At 44.3% G+C, this 21,545-nt stretch overlaps 1 pseudogene; it reads right to left on the minus strand.

Annotated features, from left to right (window-relative positions):
- Positions 1–5,522: 5,522 nt before the first annotated feature.
- Positions 5,523–6,440, minus strand: LOC137146132 (olfactory receptor 10D3-like; annotated as a pseudogene).
- Between the last annotated feature and the right edge of the window lie 15,105 nt (positions 6,441–21,545).

Genomic DNA, 21,545 nt, shown 5'->3' on the forward strand with positions numbered 1-21,545 from the left:
TTAGTTTCCCATCTGTAAAATGGGGATAATGATGCTTTTTTTGGCGATTTAGAGCATCAGCTCCTTAGGGCAAGGACTGACCCTGCACAGTACTTGCCACAATGGAGCCAGAGCTCTAGGCATTGTTAGAGATCCATACGGTGTTAAATAGGACAGATCCCTGACTGCTGTGAATCTGCTCTACCTGCCCTGGAGTCCATGGACCAGATTCCCCAACTGGAGTGAACCAGCCGTAGCTCCGCTTGAGTCAGTGGTTCAGATCGCCAAGTGATGTCAAAGTGGCCATCGCTATATGCAGTGAGATTTCTATACATTTCTGGCTCGTAGAATTACTTTTCTTGGTGCCCAGCTGATTGTGTGTTGTTGTAAGCAGGTTTTCAATTGCAGAAGCTTCCTTTCCCATCTAGAGGGTGATGTTTACCCCTGTGCAGGTCCCTTGAAAACCCAATTTTCTATCAAAGAAAAGCTTCAAAGGAAAATGTACAACTAGTCCTTGACGACAATGATGATGATGAGGGGGTTTTATACAACTCACAATGTTCATGATTCATATAAATGTCTGATCCTTTTCTGAAATCTACTAAGCTGATGATCTCAATAATGTCTTGTGGTGATCAGTTTTTCGGGCTAAGTGTGCAAATATAATAAATATTTTAGGACGTAAGTGGTATATAACCGTTAAACTCACCCTCCGCAAAAACGAATGAACATAATATCACACCTCCACTTTAGGCTGGGAATTTCAAAGAGGCCTAAAGGGAGCTAGGTGTCTAATTCCCATGGACTTTTAACTTCCTTGCGCCCTTTGGAAACCCCAGCCTCCAAGTCCAATTTTTTTTTTTCCTTTCATGTTTTTATTGTTTTGTTAAATTTCACTTTTTATTTGCCAGTCTCATAAATGGGTCCAGTCCTCTCCACACACTGGTTTCCAGCTTTATTTTTAATTTGCACACCAAAAAGAAGCACAGGCAACTTAGAGACAAGTTCCAATAAAACAGCTGAGGATGAAAAACAAAAAAAACCGTCTCATTTTAGTCCTAGGTTTAGGTTTTATACACACTGAATGTTGCTCAAAATTCAAATGCAACGGATGCAGAAGACACAATACATATGTACAAGAAGTCCAAAATACACTGCCTGTGAGGAGTGTAGAGTTCTCACATCCATTAAATCTCCTATTAGCACGTTTTTTTCCTTTTTTCTTTCTCTTTCTATCTCTCTGTCTGAGTAGCGGGTAACATTTACAAAACCACCAAAGTGACTTAGCAGAGTAAGCCCATTTTCAAAAGCCATTAAGAAGCCCAGTTCTCCCTGGGAGCTAGGTGTTTCTGAAAAACCCCACTGGTGCCTAAATATCTTCTAAAACGTGGCCTAAGCTCTAGATTTACAAAGAGGATGAGGTGCCTAGTGGGATGCACTAAGACTTCTAAGTAAGTCAGGTGCTGCTGACATTGGGTCTGTGCCAGCTGATGAAGGGAATTATTTTCTTCCTTTTTTTGAGTTTGCAGAAGATGTTGCCCTGGCTTCTGTAGATCTGTGCAATGAGGCTGAGACTTTCAAAGTCAGCTACCAGATTTGGTTCTCCAATTCCTATTAATATTAATACAGACTGAGAGTGCCTGTCCCTTAGGCAGCTTTGAACATGTCAGCCTTAAATCATGTCCAAGACAGCTAGATGCTTTCAGCAACACTTTTATGATTTTTAGAGCTCCAGATAGATAGCTGGGACTGTATGGGGAAGGAGAGAGACGGACTCCCACATAAGCCACTGAAGAGCCATGCGGATGAATTTGTAGACATATTTCAATGCTCACCCACATGCTACTTCTGCAGTGCAGCAAATCAATGTGCAGTCGTTTGGTGTACTCTCAGTTTCCACAGCGCCCCTTTCACCTCCTTGTTCCTCAGAGTGAAGATGAACGGGTTCAGCATGGGCGTAGGTACATAGCCAAAGAGCTCTAGAGCGGTCACCAGCGCTTTGCTCAGCTGTGGCTGCATGTAGATAAGGACGCAGGGCCCAAAGAACGGCGTCACCACCGTCAGATGTGAGGCACAAGTGGAGGCTGCTTTGCATTGCCCTTCGGCTGAGTTCATCTTCAGGATGGAGTGACGATGCAGACGTAGGATACAAGGATGAGGAAGAAGCAGGTCATGGCCACTACCCCAGTGTTGGTAAAGATCACGGTCTCGATGACATACGTGTCCGTGCAGGCCAGCTTGGCCACGGGGAAGATGTCACAGAAGAAATAGTTCACCACATTGGGACCGCAGTAGGCAGCGTGAAGGTCTGAGGATTCCAGTCTGAGCATTATCCCCAACACCATCCCTTCTCTTTCCATTGGGATGAACATCACTCTGCATCTTTCGGGGTCTCAGGCATGTTCTCTTACCCAGCCCTTTGCACAATCCGTGTTCGTGGGGGAAAGGATCTTTAGAGAATTAAGGTTCATTTAACTTATAAAAGCTGCTCCTTCACTGGCCAGGTAAGGCTCGTCTTGCACCTCTGCTGTGCCTCGATGCTAAAGGCTCAGCAGTGGTTAGCTACATCGCTGGCATAGCCTGTAACCTAAACCAGGCCATAGACCCCACACACAGAGGGTGTGACAGAGCCAGGGAAGCAAGGCTGTGTTAGGGGTTTGTCAGCACTGAGCTCATGGATCCGTTTGCTGCTGCCATAGCAGAGCAGTGTCAGTAAGGCCCTTTGCAATTCTTTTCATCGCTGTCATTTCTTGCTGTTCCTCTGGTGGGCATCTTATTTGGGAGCCGGACTGAAGTGGCAGAAGGCAGAAGTTATAATTAGTCTCTGTAGACAGATTATCTCCGACACAGTCATAACATACCATGACGTGGAATGGCCTTTGGGGTTAATTAAAATGCAGGTGTTCTAATGAATGCCCAGGGGGGCCCTTATCACTGTGCTGGGTAGCAGCTCCCACCTTACTCTTGGCTGGCTCCAGTTCAGTTCCATGTGTCATTGCCACGAACAGCAGGGCCGAGCTGCATTTTACTCTTTTATTTGTATTCTCACTGCTTATATCAGAGGCGGCTGGGACCTGCTGTTGGTGGGCAGAGGGCACGGTTCAAAGGCATTCACATGCTTTACTCTCAGCTGCCCCTCCCTGCAGCTCCCATAGCAAAGTGTTTGCTTCTCCGTCTCCCCGGGGTCACAGCTTGCAGCCTGCTCCAGGAGTCACTGGACAGGGAGGGAGCCTGGCCAGCAAACACTGGCAGAAATCTGCACTTATGTGACACCTCCTGCACCCACCCTGGGTCGCCTCTGATTCTTATCATTGGTATTTTGGTAGAACCTACAGACTGGAACTCAGATGTGGGCCCCTTTCTGCTGGGTGTTGCGAGGACACGTAGTAAGAGACTGTCACTGTCTGAAACGGATACACATTTAATGGATGAGAGAGACAAAGGATTTAACGATGCCTGTTTAACAGATGGGGAAACTGAGGCACAAAGCAATTCAGTGAGTTACTCAAGGTCAAATAGGGAATCTTCCACAGAACCTGTACTTGAACCCAGATCTCCTGTGTCCCACTCCTTTGTCCTAGCCACAAGATAATGCTTTGCAAATAATTCCCATGGGCTCTTTAAATGTAGTACATTGAACTGATACAGTTCTCAGTTACTAAATGCTATCGCCACCTGCTCTCCCTCCTTCTCCCTCTGCAGCCATCCAGTACCCAGTGCCTGGAGCTCAATGGGGCTTTCCCATTGTCCATCAGAAGTTACAGCCATTTTTAGAGTCAATGTCCACAGCTGTGCACCTCTCTTCCTTTCCAAGTTCTCTTTGCTCAGTCGCCCTGTTCTGGGTTTGTGACTTTTTGGATATTGGTTTCCAGGACAATGGCAAAGAATAACAGAGAAAATTCAGGCTGAGCCCTGGCAGTGCAAAGGGGTGCTGCAGTTCAGGGAATGGTGAAGGCAACTCAGGAGGGGCGCTCCTCCCTCAGTCAGAGCTGTTTTCAATGCCGGGATGTTGTGGTAGTGTGGACTGTCCTGCAGGGAAAAGGGCAAGCAACATGGCTCACATTATCTGCCTCAGTTTCCTTTCTGTTTTTAATTGTAATTGTTTTTTTTATTTATGGGCAAAATCCCACTTCATAAGAGCTGATGACAATTCACAAAAATATTATTTTTCTTTTGTAGAAGGCCATTAGAGGATAATGGGCACTGCACCCACACCGGTGAGAGACAGACCCTGCCCCAAAGAGCTCGTAGGATAAAAGAATGATTTGCACCACAATGCCTCAGGTGGGGAACTGAGCCCTAAGGAGTTTGTCACTTTTCTAACTTCCTGCCAAGCTCTAATACTAATCCTGGCATAAATATATTCACTTCCTGCCTCACCCAAAGCCTGGGGAATTTTATTGATTTCATGCGTAACCTGACCCCTAGCATAGCCCAACTGCCCTCAGATCATAATTCCTTTGACCTTTTCCCTACTCCTAGGAAAACACCCATGTCCTCCTCATTAGCCCTGGAAAACTCCATTGACTTCCATCCTAAACCTAATCTTAAACCTGGAATAACCCCACCAATCTCCTCACCAGTCTGGATCTCTTGGTAAGGGCGGGTCAAGCAAACAATGTGTATTTTAATACGGTGAAATGTCAGCATGTCCATCTCGGAGCAAAGAATCTAGGCCTTGCTTATGGGATGGGGGACTGTATCCTGGGAAGCATTGACTCTGAAAAAGATTGGGCAGTCGTGGTGGAAAATCAGCTGAACCTAATCTCGTAGTGAGACGCTGTGGTCAAAATAACTAATGTAATCCTAGTGCATAGAGGAGGAATCTCGAGTACGAGCAGAAAGATTCTTTTACCTCTAGATTTGGCACTGATGCAACTGCTGATGGTATACTCTATCCAGTTCTGGGGTTCACAGTTCAAGAAGTGTGCTGCTAAATTGGAGAGGATTCAGAGAAGAACCATGCGAATAATTGAAGGATTAAAAAATGTGTGTTATAGTGATACACTTAAAGAGTTTGAGCTATTTACCTTAACAAAAAGTGGTCAAGGGGTAACTTGACTACCACCTGTAAGTATCTACATGGGGAACAAATACTTAATAATGGGCTGGCTCTTCAGCCTACCAGAGAATGGTCTAACATGATCCAATAGCTGGAATTTGAAGGTAGACAAATTCAGACTGGATATACTGCATACATTTTCAATAAAGAGAGTAATTTGATCCTTGGTAAATTGTTCCAGTGCCTTAATGGAGTCTCCATCGAGGACAACTTTAATATCAAGATTGATGTTTTTCTAAGACATGTTCTAGGGGACATTGTTGGAAGACTAGATACTAGGCTAGATGGACCATTGGTCTGACCCAGATGATCACAGTGGTCCCTTTTGGCCCTATAATCTATTAATCTAACTCTAACCCTGGAGTAACTCCACTGGCCCCCTTCTTAATTCTAACCTAGCCCTGGCATAAATCCATTGACTTCCTGACCACCTCTATCGGAAGACATTCCATTTCAGCTAGCAATTTTTGCAGGACTGGGATTAGCCACCTTTCATTTTCCTGAATGCTGCCATGACTTCCTTATTCCTCAGCATGTGGATGACCGGATTCAGCATCGAGGTGACCACATTACAAAAGATATGAGTGGGGGTAGCCAGTACATTGCTCAGGGGCGGCTGGGTGTAGAGGAGGGCACAGGGACCAAAGAAGAAGTATACAACTGTCAGGTGCGATGCACAAGTGGAAACTGCTTTCTGATGGTGCTCAGCACTGCGCATTCTCACCACGGAGGCAGCAATCCTGACGTAGGACATGAGGATAAGGAGGAAGCAGGTCATGGGCACTATGCCAATATTGGTGAAGCTCACGGTCTCGATGACGTACGTGTCCACACAGGCCAGCTTTACCACGGGGAAGATGTCACAGAAGAAATAGTCCACCACATTGGGCCCGCAGTAGGGCAGCGTGAAGATCAGGCTGGTGAGAATGGTGGTGTGAAAGTAGCTGGTGACTCAGGTGCCGGCAGCCAGGATGGCGCACACCCTCCAGTTCATGATGATCAGGTAGCGCAGCAGGTGGCAGATGGCCACGTACCTGTCAAAGGCCATGACGGTGCAGAGCAGGCCCTCGGTGCAGCCTAGGAAGTGGTAGAAGAAGATCTGGGACATGCACCCTCCCAGTGAGATGGTTCTACTCTTGGCCCAGAGACTGACCAGCAATTTAGGGGTGCTGATGGAGGCGGATCTAAGGTCCAGCATGGAGAGATTGCAGAGGAAGAAGTACATGGGGGTGTGCAGGTGGGAGTCAGCGAGGATGGCTGATAAAATGAGCAGGATGCCCAGGAGGGTGCAGAGGTAGAAAGCTAAGAAACTGATGAAAAGGATGGTCTTCTGGCCTTTGGTGTTGGGGATCCCTCAGAGAATGAATTCTGACACCACAGTGCGATTCTCCTTTTCCATGCCAGACGGGATCATTCCTGGAGGTATAGAGAGAATGCAGCCAGATTGGCAATCTCAATAAATCATGATTTGTTTATTCCTTTGTACCCCACAAATTTTACTCTCAAAGGGTAAACCTTTCTAACCCGCATACGTTTGGTGGAAGTGAGTGGAGAATCAGAACTCATATTTGATCATTTCTACTCAATTCTATTTTCCTTTCTTCTTTTCTATTCAACTATCTTCTATTCTATTCAGTTCTTATAGCTCATCCATCATCACGGTATCAGAGAGCCATAGAAAAATTAATAAAAGGAAAGCAAATTATAATGAATTGGAACGTGAATTTAGCTGACTCCTAAGTACCTTTCCAGAGAGATTGCAAGACCGAAAGAAACCTCCAAAATACTTCAGTATGATAATGCAAAATTTTCCTCTTTGTGTGGAGAGAGAGAGAGAGAGAATTTCATAGAGTTTAAGGCCCTAAGGGTCTATTAGATAATCTAGTCTGACCTCCTGTACATCATAAGCCATTAAATATACCCCACACTGAGGACAAAAATTTCACTTAAACCAAAGCACTTCTTCAGATGTCCGAAGACTAAACAATTGTGACTCAGGCAGAGAACAGGAGAGGCCCAGGCATCACCAATGCCTGACACAGTGAGATATACTTGGCTGATCCCAGCAGGCGACACAGCCCCCCCATGCTGCAGAAGAAAGTGGAAAAAACCCCAAGGTCCCTGCAAATCTAACCTGGTGGAAAATTTCTTACTGACTCCCAAATCTGGTGATCAGTTTGACCGGGAGCATGTGAGCAAGTACCAACCAGTCAAGCATCTAAGACTGAGAATGTTCTGTACCAGCTCAGAGCTCCAGTCAACCCAAGCTGCTACATAGATTTGGAGAGACAGAGAGAGAGAATGGGAGATAGAAATGGAGAAAGAGAGCATCAAAGAGACAGAGCGAAGGGGAGGAAATAGACTTAAAGGCTACTCCAGAACCTTACACTCGGTGCCTTAGCCAAGAGTCACACAGTCACCGTGCAGTGGAAGTCTTTAGCTCTTTCTCTCCAGTTTGCTCCACCCAGTTTGCAGACATTGAAACAGATCCTACATACCCAAAGAGGCTGAGATCTGTTCATTATTCTGACTTGGAGGAGATGCTCCCTCTTAATGACAGTGCAACCGTTGCACACAAGACCTGCATAGCATTGACACAGCCACCGCAGTGACTCCAGAATCATCCATGATCTCCAGCTGCAGGAACATTTATGTTGCTCTCTGGCCTGGCCTTTGGGAGTTTAGCCCTTGGGCAACTCCCCTCTCCCAGTCTGAGACCTGAGAGAAGGGAGCAATTAACCAGCACTTTGCATCAGCTGTTTTCCAGTTAGTAGATGGGGATAATGGGCCACCTGCATTAGAGGAAGGTGTGAGGTGTCATGGAAAAGATCACACAGCTTCTCTTTTTGGGTCAAATCGAGCAGAGCTTTATTCTGATAGACACACACACAGAGCTATGGCCATAGGGGAGCCCTGGACAGCACAGGGTTTCTGTGCTGCTGTCAGGAGTCTCCATACAGATTTGAATGTTGATGGCTTATATAGGATAGCTCTTCACATACTGATCGCATAGTGGAGTTTTCCATTGCAAAACATGTCTAACGGCTACTTCCTTATCTCTTACACAAGTCTAACGGCTACCCCCTTATCTGTTACAAGCATAGCTAGGAGCAATTACAAGAGCAGATAGTTTCTAAAACAGCTTAAAGCGCAATCAACCGTCTTCAGTGGGTTCTTCCATCCATAGTCATGCTAACTTACATTTCCATCACTCATTTCAGTGCAAAGCCTACCAGGCCTTGCTTTTGTGCTTCCACATTTCCCCCTTTGGTGCTTTGTAACACCACATCTATAGACTCATTTGCATTAATCCATTCACCTCCTCGTCTTCTTCTTCCTTCTCTCTTAGTACCTCTGCGTACATCAGTTGGACCATCTGTTTTATTTCTGTGGTCTTTATACTTTTCTGGGTTTGAGTTACTATACATTGACAACAACAGTTGAATAACATGAACAGTACATATATTCCTATTATTATTCCAAGGAACAACAGTAACCCCTGAACAATTTTGGAGCCTAGATTTCCTAACAAATCTCCAAACCAGCTCCAAAGACTCCAGTTTACAGTCTGGTGTAATTTGGCAGTGGCATCTTGTATCTTTGTTAAGGCATTATAAATTCCTTCTTCATTATCAGGGACATAGGTACAACATTCTTTTCCAATTAAAGCACATACCCCTCCCTTTGCTGCCAGCACCATGTCTAGAGCCATTCTATTTTGTAAGATCATTTGCCTTAATTCTGACACTTCAGTGGTGACGAATTTAAAAGCTTCAGTGGTTCCATTTGCTACCTCCTCTAATACTAATGCCACTCGTCTAAGTTCTTTTATGGTTCGTCCTACACCATAGCTAGGGAAGGTTATGGCAAAGAATCTATCAGTCTCAGTTATTTCTCTTTTAGACCGGTGAGAGTTTGGTGATTTAACAAGCTCTCCTTGAACATGCCTTATGGCTGGATTTAAATATGCCTTATAACATCTACCGGCCCATCCCCATGGCCAATATTTATAAGCCCGAGTGCCACATACCCAGTACTGTCCTAGCATAGGATTTTGAGTGTAACAAGCACTTGGGGTTGTACTCCCTATGGTCATTTCACATTGATGGTCTGGTACCTCTCCTAAGGTTTTAGCTGTCGGATTCATTCTGACTATAGCTGCACACACATAACACAGACGAACTGAGTTGTTAGGGCTTACTACTCTAATAAATTCAGTTATATTTCATTTTATGGTATTGCAAGTTGCATTCCAATTGTGAGGGCTTTGATCAAACGCCTCGTTTGGCGTCTCTAGGAGAACTGGTACAGGGATCATAGGAATTCCTCCTTGAGCATGAATGGGAAGATGGGCACAAACCCAACAATTTGAAACATTAACATCTTTGGTATATTGAATTATTGTAGATAGGAAAGTATTTCCTTTAACAAAGACTGTGAGGCGAAGTGTCCACGTAAGAAAGTGTTGCATTTTGTACCACTTATACTGTAGCAGTGAGATATTGGAGACCATAGACACCCTGGGTTTCGCCTCCTGGTGAGTTCACCAATACGTCCCACTATTATGGTGCCATACTATTTTCCAACTCACCCTTGTCTGTTACAAATGTGGGCCTAAAGTCTTAAAACTTTGGCTTCCACTTTACAATAAGCGTTAACACAATCAACACCATTACACAAAAAGCAATTTGTCCTTGTCTCGCCTCTAAGTCCCAATAGTTGTCAAGAATAGTCCATGGATTTGTAGAGTTTTCAGGGGAAGAATTGTTGTAGATCATTGGATAGGGGTTAGGTTTTGCTTCTCAAATTATATGGGTGAGGTAGTAGCACGTCTTTTTCCCTCTGACATGGCAAATCCTCTTCCTGTGCAGGGGAGAGGTTACGAGCACTTACACCCTGCTCCTCTAACCTTATTTTTTCAGGTGTAGAGGTCCTTTTACAGTGTGAGGCATGTATCCAGGACTGGTGGCCTTGGCACTTTACAGAAGTGTTTGTGGTGAGGAGTACTTGGAATGGACCCTTCCAGCGTGGTCCCAGGGCTGACTTTCTCCAGTGGACTTTCACGTAGACCCAATCTCCCGGTTGGAGGGAGTGGCAGGGTTCCGTTGCAGGTGTTGAGAGGACTTCTTGAACCTGTGAGTGGACAGACTTGATACATTGTATTAACATTTTACAATAGTCCCGTATCACATTGTCCGTTAACTGTAAGTCAAATTCTTGCGGATCGGGCGGAGGGGTGTGTGGCAGTCTCATAGGTCTGGCATAAGGGTCTCATGTGCAGATAGTCCAGGCTTCCGGTTATCAGTGTTTCTAATATACATGAGAGCTGTGGGTAGGGCATCTGGCCACTTCAGGCTAGTTTCTGCACATATTTTAGCTAATCTAGTTTTCAGATCTGAATTTTTCCTTTCCACAGCTCTGCTAGACTGGGGATGGTATGCCCAGTGCAGGGGTTGTTGAATTCCTACGGCTTTACACATGTTCTGAATGACCTGTCCTGTGAAGTGGGTCCCTCTATTGCTGTCCAAAATGAGGGGCAACCCAAACCTAGGTATGAATTCTCTCAACAGTTTCTTGGCAATGGTTACTGCATCCGCTTGCTTACAAGGATATGCTTCTACCCATCCCGAAAACATATCAACTATGACTAACACTTATTCAAAGTTACAACATTTAGGCATTTGGATGAAATCCATTTGTAAGTTTACAAAGGATCCCCATGGAGGAGGGTGTGCTGAGGGTTTGGTCTTTTCTTTCTGGCCTATGTTATGGGCTAGACAGATAGGACAGGTTTTGCAGTACTGTTGCGCTATGGAAGAAAAACGTGGGGCAAACCAATCGCGCTGTACTGTAGCAATCATCCCACCTTTGCTCGTGTGAGCCACTGAGTGGGTCACACGGGCAAGGTAGGGTAAAAGGGCCTTGGGTGCTACCAGGTGGCCATCCGGGGAGCGCCACAAGGTATCCGGGTGCAATTGGCACCCTTTTCGAGCCAGTCCTCTTTTTCTTGTTCTGAAGCCTGATCTTGTAGTTCTGTTAACTTAGTAAGACTTGCCAGGGGTGACTGGTCTGACGAAAGGAAAAGGTTAGTGAAATCTGGCACAGGAGGGCTAGAAAGGGCCACATTCCTAGCTGCCTGATCAGCTAGGGCATTTCCACGCATGACATCATCATAAGGGGTAAGGTGGGCTTGACATTTAACAATGGCTAGGGCGGAGGGTAACTGCAGTGCCTGCAATAATGCATCAACATATTATCCATTCCGAATGGGGGTTCCAGCCGAAGTGAGGAACCATTGCTGCTTCCAGAGTTGACCAAAGTCATGGACGACTCCAAAGGCATAACGGGAATCAGTGTAAATAGTTACAGATTGATTTTTGGCTAATATACATGCACGAGTAAGGGCTATTAATTCGGCAATTTGAGCAGACAAAACATGTTGCAGATGGTGTGCTTCTAACACTTGGTGCTGAGTACATACAGCATATCCAGAGACAAGATTACCCAGGCTGTCTCTAAGGCAAGAACCATCAACAAACAAAACTAAATCAGGATTTAACAAAGGGACATCTTGGAGATCAAGGCGAGGCGTAAGGAGATGTTCAGTAACTGACAAACAATCATGACGATCACCGTCAGAGAGAGTTGGGAGGAGTGAGGCAGGATTTAATATGGGACAACGGGTAAGGGTGATATTTGAGGCTGAAAGAAGGAGGTTCTCATATTTGGTTAGCCTCGAGTTGGATAAATGCTGGGTTTTGCCTTTTAAGAATAGAGCAGCAACAGCATGTGGAATGGCCATAATCAAAGGGCATCCCAAAACTAGAGTCTCCGTCTTTTCTACTAACAGGGCTGCTGCAGCAACTGAACAGAGACAGGGAGGGAGTCCTGCTGCTACTGGGTCTAAGGCAGTGCTAAAATACACAACAGGACGGCTCTTGTCTCCGTGGGGTTGAGTCAGGACCCCTTGAGCAAACCCACCTTTTTTGTGACAATAAAAGAGTTGTTGTAGCCATGTTGGTCTCAGGATATTAGAGAGACAAGGTGGGAGAGGTGATATCTTTTACTGGACCAACTTCTATTGGTGAGAGAGAGACAAGTATTTGAGCTACACAGAGCTCTTAATGTCTGGGAAACTTACTCAGAGCAGGATCACACCAGAAACGCAACTGCGTTGTAGCTAGTCTGGTGAAGATGCTGTCTGCCGACGGGACAGCACTTAGGTCACTGTAACTTGTGTCACTCAGTTAGATCAATTTAAGCAGTAGGGTAGACCTGCCATCAGACGTCCTCCCGTGAAGTTCCTCCTATCCATCGAAGGACAGAAGGAATACATCCCATCCAATGCATATCCATCCATCTATCCATCTATCGTGTAGTAGACAGCAGCAATATGTGCATAAGCATACTCAAAAATATAAACATGGATATGATCAGGGCCCTAGTTTAGAAAAGGAGAGTGCAATGGGTTCCTCTGGGGTACAACCTGGGACGGGGATTCCTCTGTGCCTTCTTAATTCTCCAGGCTGGACTGTCTCTCACAATGCTTTCCCTGTGTGAAGGAATGAACCCCATGGGTGCTGTTATCACTGAGGCCAACAACCAGCTAGGTCATATCAATGCTGCCTGAGCCACTCATGAATCTCACAGAGAAAGACACCAACCAGTCCACCCCAGCTCCTTGCCTTGCGCCCCAAAGTTACACCATCCTCCCCCTGTCAGAAACCAGACTAGTAAAGGTTTATTACCCAGTTTGCCTCTCTTTCAGTGTGGAGAAAACATACACAAGCTTTTGTTAAAGCAGGACCAATCCCAACTAAATCAACCCAGTCAGTGCTTTGTCAAACTGCACCTTAAAAACCTCTAAGGATGGAGACTCCACCACCTCCCTAGGTAACCCATTCCAGTGCTTCACCACCCTCCTAGTGAAAAACATTTTCCTAATATCCAACCTAGACCTCCCCCACTGCAACTTGAGACCATTGCTCCTAGTTCTGTCATTTACTACCACTGAGAACAACTTAGTTCCATCCTCCCTGCAACCCCTTTTCAAGTAGTTAAAGGCTGCTATCAAATTCCCCCTCATTCTTTTCTTCTGCAGACTAAACAAGCCTAATTCCCTCAGCCTCTCCTCATAAGTCATGTGTTCCAGCCCCCTAATCATTTTTGTTGTTCTTTGCTGGAGTCTTTCCAATTTGTACACATCCTTTTTGTAGTGGGGAGCTCAAAACTGGACCCAGTACTCCACATGAAGCCTTATCAGTGCCGAATAGAGGGGAATAATCACTTCCCTCGATCTCCTGGCAATGCTCCTACTAATGCAGCCCAATATGTCGTTTGCCTTCTTGACAACCAAGGCACACTGCTGACTCATATTCAGCTTCATGTCCACTGTAACACCCAGATCCTTTTCTGCAGAACTGCTGCCTAGCCCGTCAGTCCTCAGTCTGTAGCAGTGCATGGGATTCTTCCGCCCTATGTGCAGGACTCTGCATTTGTCCTTTTTTAACCTCGTCAGATTTTTTTGGCTCAGTCCTCTAATTTGTCTAGATCATTCTGTTTCCTATCCTTGCCCTCCAGCGTGTCTACCACTCCCCCCATCTTAGTGTCATCTGACAACTTGCTGAGAGTGCAATCTACCACATCCTCCAGATCATTAATGAAGGTGTTGAACAATACTGGCCCCAGTACCGACCTCTGGGGCACTCCACTCATTACAGCTGCCAACTAGACATCAGGTCATTGATCACTAGCCATTGAGCCCAATGATCTAGCCAGCTTTCTATCTATCGTATAGTCCATTCATCCAACCCATACTTCTTTAACTTGCTGATAAGAATATTGTGGAAGACAATATCAAAATCCTTGGTAAAGTCAAGGTATATCACATCCACTGCTTTCCCCACATTATCAGGGGGAGGTGCTTGGAAAAACCATACTTTGCAGCAGCATTGACTGGGAGTTGTCAGATGGCTCTAAGTGAGTTAGGAACCCATGTCCACTGAAATCTAGTAGGACCTAGATGCCTAATTCCTTTAGGTCCCTTTGAAAAGAAACTAAGATCTTTCCAGCTGAAAAGATGGAATGTTAGGATCATGTGTCCGAGATTGAAAGATGATGAGAATCTACAATATACAAACAGCACACAGAAGTCAGCTTTGATAGACCGTGAGCTGTACAAACTCAAGATTGACATTCCCGCACTTCAGGAAACAAGACTTGCATATGCTGATTCTCTCTAAGAGGCCAATTATGCCTTCTTTTGGCATGGTAAAGGAAGTGAAGAAAATCATCTGCGTGGTGTCAGTTTTGCTGTGAGAAGTAAGTGGGCAAAGCTCCTGGAAATACCCATTGGGAAGTCAGAGTGCATTACCTCACTTAAATTTCAGACAATCATCAGCTTTGTGAACATCATTAGCCCTTATGCACCAACATCAAATCTAGCCCTGAGGAGAAGGATATATTTTACGACTCTTTTTATCAAATTGTCAAAAGAATACCATCCACTGAGCAACTTGTCCTCCTCGGTGTCTTCAGTGCAAGAGTCGGCATAGACGACAACTCACATCCAGATTACCTAGGACATTTTGGCATTGGCAAGATAAATGAAAATAGCCAATGACTTCTTGAATTCTGCACCGAAAATCAAATGTGTATTACCAATTCATATTTCCCAGGAAAAGATTGCCACAGAGTGTCATGGCGACATCCACAATCAGGCCACTGACACCAATTAGATCTTGTGATCATCAGGAGGAAAGACCTACCCTCAGTGCAGAATACTTGTACGTTTCACAGTGCTGATTGGGACACAGACCATGCTTTGATCATTAGCAAAGTGAAGATTACAGCTAAGACCTATATAGAGCAAAACTTCAGAGCAAGCCCAAAATCAATGCTACTAACAACAAAAAACAGAGGAAATGCCAAGAGTTTGTGAAGGCTTTTGAACTCAGCATGCATGGGAAGTCACTACCAGAGAAGGCAGAGGAATTTTGGGAATGTTTAAGAACGACAATCCATGAAACAGCTTTAGCTACATTTGAGGGAAGGAGATCATCCAAAAAGGACTGATTTGAAGAAAATGAAATGGAACAATTACCTTTTATTAACACTAAGAACACAGCCTATCTGGAACACGATAAGAAGCCAACAGACAGCACCAAAGTGAGACTTGGACATGCAAATGCCAAGGTACAGACAGCAAGTAGATGTTGTGCAAATCATTACTGGATCAAGCTCCGTGGAGAGATACAGACAGCTTCAGGTAGAGGACATCTCAAAGTCAGGTATGACGGCTTGAAGAAAGCTCTAGTGTCAATAGGGTTGCCCCTCTTAAATAGCAAAGTGGTGACATTATCACGGATAAAAGTAAGCAGCTCTCTCGCTGGGTTGAACAATATTCAGAGCTCTGTGCACAGAAAGGAACATCCCCAGTGAATCGCTGGATCAAATACCAGCTCTACATGTCATGCCAGACCTAGCCGTGGAGCCCCCTGTAGAAGAGCTAAGCAAGGCCGTTGATTTGCTATCGAGTGGCCAGGCTTCTGGAGAAGATGGCATCCCACAACTCACATTTGGGCTGCCTGTCTTGAGTTACTGGTTTCTGGAGTAAACTAAGGACCTCAGATTTTTGCCCAGTTAATATAACAGCTGTTCACCTTGTCCCAAAATGTGGGCCACTGGGAGTTTCATCTCAGAAGAAGACCTCAGAAGAGACTGAAGAATAACCTCAGTTTTGATATTTTGGAGGTACAGAGAAGTTCACGTTGTTGCTTTATCAAACTGGAACTTCCATCTGTGGCAGGGCCCATACCCAGAGCTTAAGCCAGAGGGGAAAACGTGAGTAGAGGTAGGGTTTTGAAGACACAAATGACACACCCCTACCTTCCATTGGCTTCCACTGGGAGTTAGGGTTCAGAGTCACAAAGGGATTTAGGCACCTAATTGACCCTTTAGGTACCTAAATCACAGAAACAGACCCTTCGGAGATTCACAAAACCACTTATCAGCTGCCCCCGAACCCTGTAGCTGCCTCAACTTGCTCGGCGGCCATATTTTATCAGCAAAAGTTCCCCAGATGTCTGTTTCTGCCTCTGGGATGGGAACAGCAGCTTCACTCCAGGTCTCCAGCCCTACGTAAGTTATAGGGGGTGTCTACATGGCCAAGAAACACCCAGTCCACAAGTGTTAGAGCCCCGGACAATTGGCTCAGGGTCACTGGGCTCACTGCAGAGCAGACATTTCTGTTCAGACTGAAGCCAGGACATGAGACCCTCCCCTCTTCCTGGGTTTCAGACCCAGGGGTCCAGCCCCGATGGGAACATCTGCACAGCTGCTCTTATCCCCGCAGCCCATGCCCGGCGATCCCAAGTCAACTGACCCAGGCTCTGGGACTCAGCACGGCAGGTTTTTTCTTTGCAGTGTAGACATAGCGTAAGTGCCATTTGTCAGCACGGCAGGTTTTTCTTTGCAGTGTAGACATAGCTCTTCAAATTCTCCCCTTAGATCAAGTGATCACTATCAGAGTGTGGAATGCTTTCCCTTAATCCCTTCAGTCGTCATCCCCAGGGTGACAGCACGGTGACTTTCCTTGCTATGCTGCATAAAGCTAACGGTGCATGTATCAGCTGATCTTTGCACACAAAAATCAGCAACAGACATCATGCAATAGGCTTGAAAGCTGTTCCCCTCGGTGTCTTCCTGTGCTGTAACTCATCATCTGAGCTGCCTGAATTGTTACCTTCCCTTGATGAATATTCAAAGACGTATATTTAAAGGATTGTCACTTTGGTGTCATTAAAGAGACCTGAACGTATATTCTGCTTGCACGAGGTGCCTTCAATAAAACAGTGAGATGCTGACCCTCTTGGAAATTGAGAAGGTGAAAAATATCTCCAATACATCACTGAACATAGCTCTAAGTGAAAAGGAGCCACCGTGTCTGCTTCAAAGCACTTCATGGAAATTCCTTGGCCAGATATTTAAGTCCCATACATTAATATTATTATGGGAAAGGATTATTAGCAGAAAGCTGAATATCGAGATTTTCCACAGGTATATCTTCCTCTGTGTTTCTTTGTCCATATCTGTCTACCTATCTATCACCATTCATTAACCCTCCTCTTTCTATAGAAATATATGAATAATGGCAGATATTTATGGAGCGGTGGATAGACAGATGAGTGAATGGAGAGGTAGAGAAACAGTATTAAGAATGCTGGGGTGCACAGATAGAATCTTTTGGCTTCTATGTTCATGCAACAAAATACATAAACTTTCCATTTTCCTTCTGAAATCCATCCCATAATAATATGAAACTATAGGGCCACTGTGCCTAACTGAGTAAATTACAAAAACATATTGCATCTGTATTATCAAAAAGGAAGTAATCAGTTATAGTAATTCATATTCAAGCAATCTGATTTAACCACTTTCTAGATTAGTCTAATGTGTTCAATATGTTATCTTAAAGTCGTGATCTATCTATCTATCTATCTATCTATCTCAATTGTAAGATCAGCGTAAATGACAGTAAAATCATCCCCTTGCATTGCTTTCTTGCCATTACTGTGACAAGCAAATACCTTTTTGTTACATGTGTACAATTAGGTGATTTTCACCCCACATCATAAAAGCAGGTAGCTGCAAACAGAAGAGTAGATTTTACCAGATGCACTGGATTTTCTTCATGACTTTAAGCAAACTAATGCAAGAAATTGGTGCCCATCAGTATTCTTTGTGTCACACAAATATGACAACTTTGAACCAGAACACGATGTAAGGAATGGCAGTGTCATTTAGATTGATACTGAATTCGAAGGATCCTATTCTTGACCATTTTTTGCCATGATGAGCAAAATACCCACTGACTTCAGTGCTGTAGGGTCATAATTTTTTTGGATATCATGAACAATAATGGGGATGTCTAGATTGCAGTACCTCTTCGGATCAAATTCTTGTCAGAATGTTTTCTGTCTCCCTCAGATTTAATGCTCAGGCCAGCTGAGGTGAAGTCAGTTGCTAACAAATACTGTGGATAGAGGCGGTCCTTTTTTTAGAATTCAGAATTTAAATTTGGGAGTAAGATCAACTTTCAAAAACATTTTAAAAAATCAGGCTGAATCAAGAGAGACAATTCTTTTTGAGATGCCCTTGCCTTTAGAACTCATTACCCACACTTGGGACTCCATTCTGACGTCAATGGGGCTATTCCGGTACTTGAAGGTTGTGTGTGTTTGATGTGTCAGGGCCTGGATTTTCAGCATCATGCCAGATTAAGCTCTTGGTCACATCTTTAGGCCCCATGCCAGAGCCAAATCTATTTTCCCAAGACAGTGGAGTGTGTGCTGAGTGACGAAGGGTGATGAACATGAAGGAGGGAGTTGGCCATCAGGGTTGTATATGCGGAGAATTGTCAGTTCTTTAGTCCTCTGCATCATTACTGTAAATGGTGTGGGTGATGACAGGCTATAGAATAAGTGGATATTTGTGTGTGTTTTGTCTTTAACATTTATCAAAAGTGCCTAGACCGCTGAAGAGATCTTCTTTGAGGTATTATAATCTGAGCTCCTATTTACTTAGACAATTTATAGTTGAATGATCCCAGAACATTTTTTGTGTGCCACCTCTTCCAGAATTTGTGAAAGAAAATGTCTGAATTCTTCTCTTTCTCTTCCTCCTCCTCCTCTTCCTCCTTTTTTATTTTCGTCTTCTTTCTATACAGCTGTGGTTCTCAGATTGTAATCTGTAAATTATTTGGTAGTTCATGCAGAAGCTTGACAGAGTGTATAATTGCTGTTAGTATTTTTATAACCCTGACAATTCAGTCAATGACTAAATGATTCAAAAACAATATTTATATGATTCTATTATTCTATATCCATGTGATTAAAAGCTCAGTAGGAATTCAACAACCATTGGACATGGATATGCATGATGAGAATCCCCCATTTACAAGAGGTAGATCCAGAATGTAAATAAGGACAGAACCCATGTCTTTCCATTGATTTCATTTGTGATATTTGTGATTGGATAGTGTCCATAAATCTTTCAGTGTATGAGCCAAATGCTAACTCATGGGTAGGTTAGGAAGAAATTTCCCTCCGAACAGATTATTTCATGATTTTCCACGTTAGAGTTTATTACACTTTCCTCTGAAGTGTCTGGTGCAAGCCACTGCCAAAGGCTGGATGCAGGATTAGATGGGCCTTGGTTCTAATCCAGTCTGGCGGTATGACCACACCTCTGCACTCTCTGTTTGTTATCTCTGCAGGCGAAGAATCCTGTGCCTGAGGGAGATAAAAACCAAATCGCTGAATTTGTCTTTGTGATAATTTCCAACCATCCCAGGCTACAGGCCTTGCTCTTCACAGTGATCTTAATTGTATACATCACATCTCTGATGGGGAATATCCTCATTGGCATAATAATTAAGTTCACCCTGCCCTTCATGTCCCCATGTACTATTTCATCTCCAATCTGTCTTTGGTCGATATCTGCTACACCTCGGTCACCATCCCCAAGATGCTGGCGATCCTGCTTTCAGAGGACAGAACCATCTCATTCACTGGCTGTGCTGCTCAACTTTATTTCTTTATTGCCCTGGGTCCAACTGAATGCTTCCTCCTAGCCACCACGGCGTACGACGGCTTCACAGCCATCTGCAATCCCTTGCGCTATGTCTCTCTCATGAACAAGCGACGGTGCGTCCAGCTGGTGGCCGGCTCGTGGGCCCCAGGGCACATGGGGAATCCCTGCCAGGGGCTGGCAGTACTAAGGCCGTGCTCTGTCTTCTAGGAGGTAGGGGGCTCTCTCACTCTCTTCATCCTCTGAGCGGGGTCCATTCCTCCCAGCAGACAGCAGCAGGGACTCACCCTGCCTTTTGGCGCCAGGCGAGCCATCTCTGTGGCTGTCACCCTGCTGCCTCACCCCAGAGCTGGCTGCATCTTACCTCTGCTGTGCACATGGGGTTGAAGGGAGAAGATGCTTTGTGAACGCAGGCCAAGTGTAGACAATGTGCTGCGAGGGGATGATGTGCTTCTCCTCTGCCAATCAAGGGAAGGGCAAAACCCTGCCTAGGCAAAACCATTGTGTGGGTTCTGTACTCAGCCAGCACCTCGTTAAACATCCTTATTAATGAACTAGAAGGTCGCATGCCTCCCTGAGTCTGCAGAAGAAGGCCAAGCGATTCTGGCTTTGCGATAAGCTTGTTATTTTATGTAAAGCATTCAGACCACAGAAGGAGAGAGTAATTCCAGTGCACTAATTGTAGTTTTATTTGACTGGGAAAGGAGAGAAATGGGGACAGTGTCAGCTTCTGATACCAGTTTGGTGTTATCCTTAAGATGTATCCATAACCCTAACCCATAACCTGGGATTTAAGCAGGAGTTCATCTTTAAAACTTCAGTGGGGCCAATCTGATGTTTAAAGTGAAGAATGGGTTGAAGTGGCTTGTGGGATCAGAGCCTTTGCACAGAATACTCAAAGTGAGTGTTAAATTCATAATCACACGTATTTAGACCACAACGTCCAAATTACGTGTACATTCTCAGAGATCTATTGACGTCAATAGAGATAGGACAAATTAAACCCATTAAGAATTGGCCCCTTGATGTTTCAGGAACCTGAGTGTGAAACTTCCATTTATTTAGAGAAGCAAACCAGAGCATATTTAAAATGTATCCAGTGTAAACAGCTCAAAGTTCAAACACCGAGTCCTTATGATGAGCTCTTTGTAAATGAGCAATGGAGTAAGATATAGTCATAGAAAATCCTTGTTAAATAATATTTATTAAGGAGTACTTAAAAGAAAATCATGATGTGAACATAGACAATCATTAACAGGAAAAGAAGCACAATAATTTGCATAGAATAATTGTTATCTAGCCACCTAGGTAACATAATCCACAATCAAATAGAAATCTATCATTATGAGGTTGTGTGTTAGGATAAGAAATGGTCCTATCTGCCCGTGTCTCTGTCTAATCACATGCTTTCTCTGTCATATATGTAATGTACACAACCATGCACAAATATGGTATCCTAATACTACCAACAGACCAACCTCTGAGAGCCTTTCTCAGCTTGGAAGTGAGTAGATCGACTTCTGATGGTGTATGGAATAACAGATCAGAGCATGTGATGGAACTTTTCCACCTATACCCAGCCTAGAACAAAATGACCCCAGTCAAGTAATGGGTAGCAGTTCATTACAGAGAGATATAGAGATGGAGAGATAGATAGAGAGATAAAGGGGGTCTATGGGGATAGATAAAGAGATAGAGAGATAGATAGATTCCAGTCTTAATTTCATTAACGTAAACCTATAGTAATTACCTTTTTTCTTGAGTTATGTTTTCCCGGATTTTTACTAGTGCTAAAACCCAATTCTTCATAAACAGATTGCACTGTATGCTCTCATGGAGGCAATAATGTCATCAGATGATTATATTTATACAGAAACACCGAATGAAATTGCTACCGAAGGAGACATATGGACAT

The sequence above is a fragment of the Emydura macquarii genome, unplaced genomic scaffold (genome assembly GCF_026122565.2).
Source record: "Emydura macquarii macquarii isolate MOO-44397 ecotype Brisbane River unplaced genomic scaffold, CSIRO-AGI_Emac_v2 contig_3714, whole genome shotgun sequence".
In the NCBI taxonomy this organism is placed as follows: domain Eukaryota; kingdom Metazoa; phylum Chordata; order Testudines; family Chelidae; genus Emydura; species Emydura macquarii.